The sequence below is a fragment of the Acyrthosiphon pisum genome, chromosome A3 (assembly GCF_005508785.2).
Source record: "Acyrthosiphon pisum isolate AL4f chromosome A3, pea_aphid_22Mar2018_4r6ur, whole genome shotgun sequence".
Lineage (NCBI taxonomy): Eukaryota > Metazoa > Arthropoda > Insecta > Hemiptera > Aphididae > Acyrthosiphon > Acyrthosiphon pisum.
The window spans coordinates 35,035,878-35,047,146 of NC_042496.1; positions in this window are offsets into that span (position 1 = coordinate 35,035,878).

Here is an 11,269-nt window from a genome sequence, read left to right on the forward strand (position 1 = left end):
TGGTAACATTCTCGGTGTCGCACAAATTAACAGAATGACCACCAGCCTTAAGACATATTTAAAAATTAAAAAAAAAACGCTTCAGTGTAAAATCAATACATTCGTCTCTCCGCTAAGAATCTGAAAGTTATTACATTAAACTTTATACTAGAAGCGCAGCCAAAAGAGGTAAGTATTATATTTTCGTGCCTACTATAAATTGGTAAACGGACGTTTCGCCCCCGCCGTTTCGTCCCCGTAAAAAAAACCAGTCCACGGACGTTTCATCCCCGGCAATTATTGAGATAGGACGTTTCGTCCCGGAGAGTTATTAGCCATAGGATGTTTGGTCCCCCGCATACTTTGATAATCTAAATGCATTTATTTTTAATGAACAATTTAATCTTTAAATGACAATACTACAAACTATACAAATACATAATCACAATTGTATTAAGTCAACACAAAATGTAGTAAAAATTAATAAATTAAAATTAAATAGGTACTATAATATTAAGATAAATTATATTTATATTTATATTTATATTTTTTTCCCTTAAAACTAACTATTTTCGGTTAGGCACTACAATACGAACAAAATATAACTGTGTACAGTGAGTGTGTAGAATATTGTGGAAATAGTAAGTATAAAACATTTTATCGAATAGGTTTATCTTAATAACTTTTTGATATAGGTACTAAATACTTTATACCTATTTGAAAATCCCATCATTAAATGTATGAAAATAAATTTAGAATTTCAGCTCACAAACCTGTTTGGCTGTATAGTACACGAACAATCTTTATTACTTACCTATAGCCTATATTATAGGTACTGTATTAGCAGTGTTGTAAAAAATACTTTTTAAAAGTATTTAAGTAATTACTCAAATACTCTTAAAATAAAGTAGTAAATAATTATATAATATTACATTGTTATAATGTTAAAGTAAAACCACGACGGCATGGTATTTTTATTTTACAAGAATAATTATAAGTAGAAACAAATTAAGAATTAAAAGAATAAAAATAAGTATTTAATCAAGTATTTGAATAATTTTACTCAAATACTTTACAACACTATATAGTTAGACATTACGGAATTGTTCATTAAAAATAAATGCATTTAGATTATTAAAGTATGCCGAGGACCAAACGTCCTATGGCTAATAACTCTCCGGGACGAAACGTCCTATCTCAATAATTGTCGGGGACAAAACGTCCGTGGACTGGTTTTTTTGACGGGGACGAAACGGCGGGGGTGAAACGTCCGCGATTCCTATAAATTATAGCAAGGTTGGGCAACTCAATGTTACTGTACTCTGTCCCACGAGAGAGTGCGACCCCCTCGCGCATCCAAAAGAATTCGCTCCGACGTCGCGGAGCCAAATTTCCCCCACCATGTGGCGGCCGCTCTCTGTACACAGCGGCTCAAGTAACGCGCCACGAATATTGCCGCGACTCACCATTATAATATATCAGTAATTTAGGAGTTATTTTTATGATATAAGTATAGTTTATTTTGATTATTGCTTTTTTTTATTAAAGCTACCATACAATAAAGGTATTATATTTCGTCACATGTAATATAAAATAGAATTCCTTTTGACAGGTGAAATATCGGCCTTCATAAATAGTTTGATGTGTTATTGAACACGTAATATCTATTTAAAATGAAATAAAAATAATCGCAATTTGAAAACCGTATTAGGTGTAACAGGTTACAATACGTAATAACACGTTGAACCTTCACGCGCCGCTCAGTACCGCACTGAAGAACAAACACGTAATAATAATGATAAACGAGATTACACCGGTAACGGCCGCTCTGTATATTAAAACAACATCGTTCGACAATGGTACGACAGCGATCGACAAATACCGACGGTAGGGAACCTCGGCAGGAATATGGTGGGGATACGCGGTAATGAACGCGTTTTGGTCGCCGCCCATTCGCACTCTCTCCTGGGACGGAGTATAGAGGGCCAATTTTTTGGGATCAAAAATCTTGCGGGCCAGAGAACATATAAAGCAAAAAAAAATTTAAATATGCTCCTGTAAATAATGTAATATTGAGACATTTAATATTTCAATATTATATAATAATTTATATAGGTATACGTTTTACGATAAACATTATATCGATTTTAATAATTTTATAAATATAATAAAATAAAATATAGAAAAATCTTAGCATTTTATATTTTTATAAAGTAATTTTAAATGTAGCACGGGCCAATTAAAAATGGTACGTGGGCCGCCATTTGATCATCCCTCAGTAGTAGTACTGGTATTAACAGTCATGTTCTGATCGTGTGGGGAGGAGGGGTCTCTGGTCAAATTGACCCAGGCTTCCGAGGACCAAATAATCAATGGGGCCACTATAATATATTGATATGAATATTATGATCATTTTTTGACAATAAATATAGGTACTTATTCAATTTAGGTACCGCGGTCGAGACGTAGTCGAAAATTAGTATACCAGATGCCTAGGCATCTGTATGCCGTTTATGCCTTTATAATTCACTCGGCTATCAGAGCAATGCTTCTGTTTTTATTTGTGGTTATTCAGTGAAATGTCTTCTTTCGAATTGTGTATTTTATTTTATTTTTTATCTATTTTTGTGGAAATTATATGTTTTTTCCTAGGAAACAGTTATCATCGACGACAGTTGAAACGGTACCAATATTACATATTATTTTTATAATCTATGTATATATATATGCCAAATACCACTCAATCAATCAATCAATCATCGCTATACCTCATAAACTACAAAATGTACTAACTTTAGGATAGTGGTTCCTCTACCTAATACCTATTGATATTGATATGTAATAGTCAATAAGAAAGGAAAAGAATGAGGTGGTCAAACTACAGTGGCGGATATCCTATACTCAATGTGTATCCGTTGATACACTTTATAACTGGGGGGTCATGGACAAAGGTTGATAACTGCAGGGTATAGTGGGTAATGAGTAATGACTCTAAATTAATAAGAAAAATATTTTTGATAATTCAATTTCTTACCTGTCTTGAACTGTTTTCTTGCTTTGCCACACACCGAAGATGAATATTCTCAGAGCTCAGGAAATGCAGAGGAAATAGTAATCATATACTCCTAATAAAATAACACTTATTTTTATTTGATAAAAGCTTAAAAGACAGACGCTTATAAACTATTTTAGTTTATAGGCCAGGTATGGCCTATGGAGAAAGTTAAGCCTATGTGGGTAAAACAGAGTGGGCACTAGAACACTGGTTGTGATGATATGTTTGGAGGGGCGTTTTATTTTGTGTTTTTGGTTGTTAACTTCAATAATGGCCGTAGTATTGGTATTTATAGGTTTGATGCGATATAGCGTATCCAAGTAGTTCTATTTTATTGTTAAAGAAAGAAAATTTATTTGTTTTTAATAAAAAAATTAATTGAGTGGGATTTTAAAAGCTTTTTTCTAAATTTAATAATGCACCATCAAAATCTACCATAAGAAGCTAAGTCATCTATATCCATATATTACCAACGATTTGTATTACAATATTAAGCAAAAGATTAATTTAATTTTCTCTGGAAAATCGTACTATTGCTTTTAAATCCTTGAGGAAATCTGGTAAAAGTCATAAGACCATTTGACCATGGACTGATGTGAAATCAAGTTTATCTTGGTCTTCGAGTTTAACTGGTAACTGAAAAAATCCACTATTTAGGTATGAAGAAGTGAAGTATTCTGATCCTTCCAAGTTCCAAGGCTCTTAGTAATCCGCTGTCCTTGGTATAGGGTACTGATCTGTTTCATGACATTTAATTCTTTATAAGAAACTACAAGTCTGTATGATCCCTTTTGTTTTTTCTTTAGTAGAAGTGCAGGTGCCGCGAATTTTGAAATCATTGGTAGTATTATTCCGGCGTTAAGTAGTTTATCTAATTGGGATTTTAATTCCACCCTTTGTATTGGAGAAACTTTGTGGTGCATTAAATGTTTGGTCCGTATAATTTGGTTTCATATTTATTACACAAGGTTCAACTTTTGCTGGTTTTATATTAGATGTATCACTAGTAAATAAATTAATATATGTTTTTAATAGTTGTATAGTTAGTTTATGTTGATTTAAGCTGAGAATGGGAGATATTTTTATCGGAGTACCTTCACAATCAGTAATTATTTCTTTTTGATTTGATTCGTCATCAATTACTTTGATGTCATTATTTTTTATGGAATTGCTTTTTAAATACTGTGTTTGTTTAATCGTTTTATCATGAATGTTATCGCTGCCAATTAATGTATGTTTGTCACAATTTGTATTATCTATTTTAATGGTATTGTTGAGTCACTAACAAAAACGTTTATTTTATCTACTATATTTTAAATAGAAATACAATTTTTTGTTGAAATATATTTAATTGGAATTTTATTTGATTTTAGTATTGACTTTGTGTCTGGGATCCAATGTGTATTATTATTGACACTATATAATACGATTAGTGATCTATTGCTGTTATTGTTATCGTGATATATAATGCCTGTTTTTTTAGTATCATCGTAAATATATTATGTACTATGGTTATAATGATTACCTAGCAATTGTAATTTGCAGCTAATTCGTCATCTGTTTAATAATCATTTGGAAATTTCGTTAAATTTAAAATATCCAAGGTTGAAGTAATTTTATTTGGTTTTCCGTTATTTAAAGCGTTAAAAATCCCATATATTCCATAATTTTCGTCCCTAAGAACATTTTCACCAGGCTTATAATTACCAATTCACTAATTTAGAGTCTTGGTGTTTAAACTTTGCAAGTTTTAGTTTTTGAATAAAATTTTTAATATCTTTGATTTTTGGTTTATGAAAATATATATTTTTTTGTAATTAAGAAATTAATTATACGATTTTTTAATTTTATTGGTAATGTTTCGCCTACTTGGAGATTCAAATTTGTTAAAAGAGGCGCTGCGTTTCCATACATAGTTTTTATAGTAGCCGCGATTCCTTCGCTCATTTTTAAGCTAGCCGAAATACAATGTGCCAATGAATAAGAGGAGTCTACGTTAAGTAAATCTATATTCTCTTTTTTTATATTATTTATACTTGGTTTTTTGTATTTATTACATTTTTTTTATTATAATCGAGTTATTTAATGTAATTGTGATTTTCGAAATTAATATTTGCTTTATGTACAAAATCGTTTCTTCTTATTATTGCACGCATGATAAATCTTTAACTACATATATGCGTAAGAATATCTAGTGAATTTTCATAAAATTTTAATGCTGGTCCTTCTATACTCGGCGCGGAATAAGAACATGACCAGGCGGCGCGGGCGGACCGATTAGCGTCCGTTACGCGCAGCCGATTTCTCATTGGTTCCCCAAACATCTGTTCACAGTTATACAGTACTGTTCAAAATGTGAACCGCATACACTGTGTTGTTTTATAAACACGTGCACGTCTCTGTTGACAAATGAGGCGCTCCATATACAAAGCTGGTAATTGCCACTATGGTGGGCGGTGCGGTGGAGGAAGTTGTTTTGAATGCGCGACTGGTCATGTTCTTATACCGCGCCGAGTATAGGAAGGTTACAAAATATTGCGCTTTATTTTCCGTTGACCAACCATTTATGTTTGCTACTCTTTCATATTTTTTTAAGAAAGATTCAATGTTTTCTGAGGTCGATTTAGAAAAAATTGAGGGTTTAATATAAGGTCTTTTATTATCCATATCGTCTATTTCTCCTTAGGTAGGGATCTTTTGTTTAAGTATTAGAAAAGTCTAGTCTTTAATTCAGCAACGGTACCTGTAGTAACCAGCCCTCTTATTTAATTCTAACACTAATTGAGGATGGTCTAATTTATAAATGAAATCTGCTTAAAAAATAGACGGGAACTTTTCTGAACAATCGTTATTTGAATCGTTAGATATGAATTTTTTTAATATCACGAAAAAAAAAATTATGAGATTATAAAAATCTTTATTTTATTATTTTTATTAGTTGGAATCACAAAAGAAAGCCAACGGAGTTGGGCGCCACTTTGTAATAAAAATGAAGGTGGATATGAATAAGAATGAAAATTAACCTAACCTTTCATTTGCATTACCTTTTCCTGTAGGAGGAAGTATTATTAAGGTGGGGTGGGGTCATGAATCCTATAACCTGGACAGTTAATTTGTCGATAGAGATAAACAATTTTATGATTCAATTTCTTACCTGTCTTGAACACTGAAACTCTTTTCTTGCTCTGCCACACACTGAAGATGAATATTCTCAGGGTTCAGGAAATGCAAAGGAAATAGAAATCGTATACTCGTAATAAAATAACACTTATTTTTATTTAATAAAAGCTTAAAAGACACACGCGTAGAAACGATTTTAGTGTGTCCACGAGTGGACACTGGAACGCTCTGAGCGTAATGATATGTTTGGAGGGGCGTTTTATGCTATTTTTCAAAGGTCAAATCGTTCCTAGCGTGTTATATTTTTATTATATTTTTATCTTATAATTTTACAATCATTATTATAATTAAAGATTATTTTAATGTAAACAGTACTTTGTACTTTGTACATAATGTTAGTGAGTATAATAATATAATTTAATGTTTAATACGATTATTTGCTTGACATTCTAATATGTAAATATATATAATGTACTGATAGTTCATATTATGATAAAAGATTATTTTAATGTAAATAGTACATCCGTGAGATATAGTACTTTGTACATAATATTGGTGGGTATTTTTAATAAAATAAATAATATAAGTAAATAATAAAACTGAATATCAAATAGAATAATAATAGTGTTGATATTATAAATGATGTCGATATATTATTATCATATAATATATTGTATCATGACGTAGTGAAATAAGCCCTTTTCAAAAACAAAAACTCCAACCGCAATGTTACAAAAAAACTTACAACAATACATGACATCTACTCCAACTTATGCAATAAGATGAATATACATACAGAATTACTCACACTTTGCAAACAAGATTATAACATCTCATTTTCGCGAAATTATCCAATCTCGTTTCCCTAACCACATTCAAATCTACACGGATGCCTCAAAGTCTGAAAACGGTTTCGGCTTTGCAGTCGTTTATAATCAAACGACCATTAAACACAAGCTTCCCTCAATAACTAACATATTCACCGCCGAAAACTACTCAATACTCGAAGCAATTAAATTAGCAAATTCACTTCAAACAAATAACTTTTTAATTATCAGCGATTCCCTCAGCGTCCTAACAGCACTAAAAAACCCATGGCCCAGAAATTAGATCACTCAAATTACCCGATCTGAACTAATCAACACCCAGAAAACCTTCGAATTTATGTGGGTACCTTCCCATGTAGGAATAAAAGGTAACGAAATGGCCGACGAAGCAACCTCCCTTGCCTCTAATGCTCTACCCAACAGCACCATCGACAAAATATCATATGATATTTTCACGTCCGTCAAAAATAAAATCTTTTTGTCATGGCAACACTACTGGGACTCCATTTCACATATCAACAAACTTAAGTTCATAAAAAGAACTTTGAAACAGTGGTATACACCTCCGGACCTCACCCGACGTCAAGGTATTGCGATCACTCGTATAAGAATCGGCCACACTTTCACTACACACTACTTCCTAATTAGCAAAGATCATCCACCTACATGTAGCATATGTCAAACACATCCTCGAAGAACCAACATCTATGAACCAACATGCATCTCTCTCAACCTTCCACACAACATCAAAGAAATCTTCGATGAAGGACAAAATCCAAATATCATCAAATTCATCACTAAATTAAACCTCATCAACAAACTCTAATCTAGTCAAACTATATTGTAAACACACATAAATTTAACTGTAAATATGTAATTCAAATTATTACTTGTATATAATATTATCACCTAATCTGTACCCCAAAAAAGAAAAATGTCGGCTAATAACCTTAGCAGTTAAGCCTGTTAACTTAAAAAAAAATAAAAGTATAATAACAAATTATTGTTGAGCAGCGGCCCACCGGGAAAGTCTCGATATTCCGACGGCCCAGTTCGCCCCCAGCTGGTTCATATTGTAACCCAAAAATCCATTATAAACACAGTTACTTTTTACAGACGTTATAAGTTCAAATTAAGACGAAATTATATATTAAAACCAAGAATAACGATTTTAGTTCTTTTGTTGCAATTTAAAATTAGTATTCGTGGACTTATGAAACTATAAGAGTATATTAAAATGTATATAATGTTAAAGTGTAAATTGAAGGAGGGTGTTGGCGGCCACAGGCAAATGCGTTTTAGAAATAAAAAAAAAAATTTAGAAAAAATTATAAAGTAGGGACTCATATTTAAAATTGCAAACTACATTCTCTAGATTCTCAAACAAAATAAATATTCTAAGTAATTAGCTCATTAAAGAAGGATTATTTATGGGGAACCAGGTTTTCGATGTTTAAAAAATTCAGCTAGACCTAAAATCATAAAAAAAAAAAGGTGGGTAAGTGAATTTCGCTCTGCTGTACAGTAGGTTACAAGTGGGTCACTGTATAATGGATGGTATTAAATTTGAATTCAATGATATAATATCATTGTATAAGAAAAACGATTCTGAGCGGAGACGGTATGTCAGTCTAGATATTAGACATACATATTATAGGTATTTATATTATAGACTCCTCTTATTCATTGGCACATTGTATTTCGGCTAGCTTAAAAATGAGCGAAGGAATCGCGGCTACTATAAAAACTATGTATGGAAACGCAGCGCTTCTTTTAACAAATTTGAATCTCCAAGTAGGTGAAACATTACCAATAAAATTAAAAAATCGTATAATTAATTTCTTAATTACAAAAAAATATATATTTTCATAAACCAAAAATCAAAGGTATTAAAATTTTTTTTCAAAAACTAAAACTTGCAAAGTTTAAACACCAAGACTCTAAATTAGTGAATTGGTAATTATAAGCCTGGTGAAAATGTTCTTAGGGACGAAAATTATGGAATATATGGGATTTTTAACGCTTTAAAAAACGGAAAACCAAATAAAATTACTTCAACCTTGGATATTTTAAATTTAACGAAATTTCCAAATGATTATTAATCAGATGACGAATTAGCTGCAAATAACAATTGCTAGGTAATCATTATAACCATTAGTACATAATATATTTACGATGATACTAAAAAAACAGGCATTATATATGTAGTAAACCGTCCGTCGCTTTACTACATTTTTACAAATATGACTAATCATACGTAATAGATTACGAGGGCACGTGTAGCTGTCAACCAACTAACCACCGCATTTATTGTTTCTACATCATTGCACTTTTCACCAGTTACGAAAAGCGCCAAACTGCTTGTTAAGCAATCTAGATGACGCACAAGGGTGAGCCGACAACAACAACTGCGGCGGTACTCCTTTGATCCATCTCCTAGTCGCTACCGTGTACTTATTAGTTTAGGGGAGACTCTGTATATATACGAGTCTCCATCCATAGCCAAATTAGAATTAGTTCAGATCTAGTATCGTCAGTACGACGTACATATTAGTATTACTAATTTCTCGGGCAGGTGCTTATCGCTCTGTCCTCAAATTTATATATTAAATGTAAAACATTATATTCTTTTTAACTTAAATAAATTACTTATAATTATTGCGGTGTAACTTGTTACTCTATCGAACCTCTCCTATGCAACACATCAACGTCGTCGAACTCAAAATATAAACGATAGTGAGAGATCACTACATATATCACGATAACAATAACAGCAATAGACCACTAATCGTATTATATAGTGTCAATAATAATACACATTGGATCCCAGACACAAAGTCAATACTAAAATCAAATAAAATTCCAATTAAATATATTTCAACAAAAAATTGTATTTCTATTTAAAATATAGTAGATAAAATAAACGTTTTTGTTAGTGACTCAACAATACCATTAAAATAGATAATACAAATTGTGACAAACATACATTAATTGGCAGCGATAACATTCATGATAAAACGATTAAACAAACACAGTATTTAAAAAGCAATTCCATAAAAAATAATGACATCAAAGTAATTGATGACGAATCAAATCAAAAAGAAATAATTACTGATTGTGAAGGTACTCCGATAAAAATATCTCCCATTCTCAGCTTAAATCAACATAAACTAACTATACAACTATTAAAAACATATATTAATTTATTTACTAGTGATACATCTAATATAAAACCAGCAAAAGTTGAACCTTGTGTAATAAATATGAAACCAAATTATACGGACCAAACATTTAATGCACCACATAGTTTCTCCAATACAAAGGGTGGAATTAAAAAGGGTGGATTTTTATACATTTTTTTAAAGTTTTTGTAGGTAGCATTTAAATAAAATACATCGATAATTGTAAATTGATTAATCATTAAGATATTAGTGATAAAATTGTTCTGTGTGATTTATTTATTTTATTTATTTTAGCATACATTACGGGCGTGAGCCCTATTTACATTAAATATTAGTAAAAGTAATTATAATAGTGGGATAAACAGTGAATTTACATAAATACACATATATATAAATAACATAAATATTTGATTAGGTTTGTGAGATGGAAAAGGAGGGGTCAGAATTGGCAACGTGATAACGTGTTATCGTGACCGTGGTAAAGCATTATAGTCTAAAGTATCTAAGATTCTAAAGTCTGATTGACAGTTATCAATTCAGTTTATATTTTATTTTGGTTTGTGAAATGTGAATTGTAATTTCAAATTTATATGATCCATAGCCGTATTGATAACTAAGTACCTTACTAGTAAAAAACACATATTAGTGACAAGTATCTGAATAATTTACGTACGCGAAGAGAAATGTCTCATATTTATCAATGTGAATTGATATGTATCCATAAAAATGTCAGAGACTCGTGGCATATATTGTGTATTTCAAATTGTTTACACGAGTGAGCTGGGTATGGCTCCATCCATTCAGAATTAATTGATCTAAACTTATGGTGTTTTCAATCAAAGGATCAAATTGATATTCAAACACTGAAGTTAGGCAACCAACTCAGGATCTTTTTATTCAAAGTGTCCTAATAACTATATCAACTTGGTAGTTTCAGACAAAGAGTCGAGTGGCCTTTGCAATTCAAGATTCTTTCCTACGTATTCGACATTGTTAATCTAACTATTGTACCTTCACACTCCTTCAAGTCATTCTTCCCCCTTCTCACACAATTATACAGACTCAGCCAATCTCTTCCCACACCTCCATATATGATGGGTATTCTG